The following is an 868-nucleotide window of genomic DNA, read 5'->3' as shown; positions in this document are numbered from 1 at the left end:
CTATTATAATTATCAGGGTTTATTATATCTGTTGTTATTGTATTAGTTTAATGGTGTGTGGGGCCTCATTTTATAACCCCGGGATTGAGGACGTCACAAGTTGGTATCAGGGCTACATGATCTAGTCCCTGAGACAAGTTATGATAAAAAGGGAATTTGGGTATATATATTGCGAGAGTGTTCGTCTCACATAGAGTTGAGTTAGACTATTAGGTATAGTCTAAGTTAGGTAAATAGGTCGAGATAGCAATTAGAGCTAAGGTATCGAGTTAGTTGGAAGTTTTATTTAACCCTAATACTGTTTCTTGGTTGTTGTTTTTGTTTTATCTCAGGACCCTGGTAGTGGTAGCGATTCAGATTCTGAGCATAGTTTGCTTGGTTCCCTAGTGGACTCTATTCCACCCCCTTTAGTGGAGCCCCTATATGTTAATTCAGACTCTGAGGAGGATCCATCTGAGAGCAGTGAGGCCCCTATGCAGGTATCTCCCCTGAGACCAGTTCCAGAGACCCCAACCCATGAGCGAGAACATGTTGTATCTGTACCTGCCCATGTTGGTGGCAAGTTAGCCCAGGACCGAGACTTTGTGTACTCCCGTATCCCTAAGTTGGGAGCATTGGTAGATAGGCTGGCTTGTGAGTCTAGGCAGCAGACGTCAATGCTGGAGACTGAGTGGATAGTTCGTATTCAGATGGTGGAACAGGTTGCCCGGAGACGGTTGGACGAGGGACCATCTTCCAGTGATGCTGAGGCCGAGGCCCGAAGGGTTCATAAGATCATTCGTTGGATGATATCAGTATTGAGGGAGATTCTTGATTTTGATGGTTAGTGAGATTGTGAGATCAGACGGGACATCTGGTGGAGCCCGTT

Source organism: Apium graveolens, chromosome 11, assembly GCF_009905375.1.
Source record: "Apium graveolens cultivar Ventura chromosome 11, ASM990537v1, whole genome shotgun sequence".
Taxonomy (NCBI): Eukaryota; Viridiplantae; Streptophyta; class Magnoliopsida; order Apiales; family Apiaceae; genus Apium; species Apium graveolens.
Note: the sequence above shows the minus strand (reverse complement) of the source record.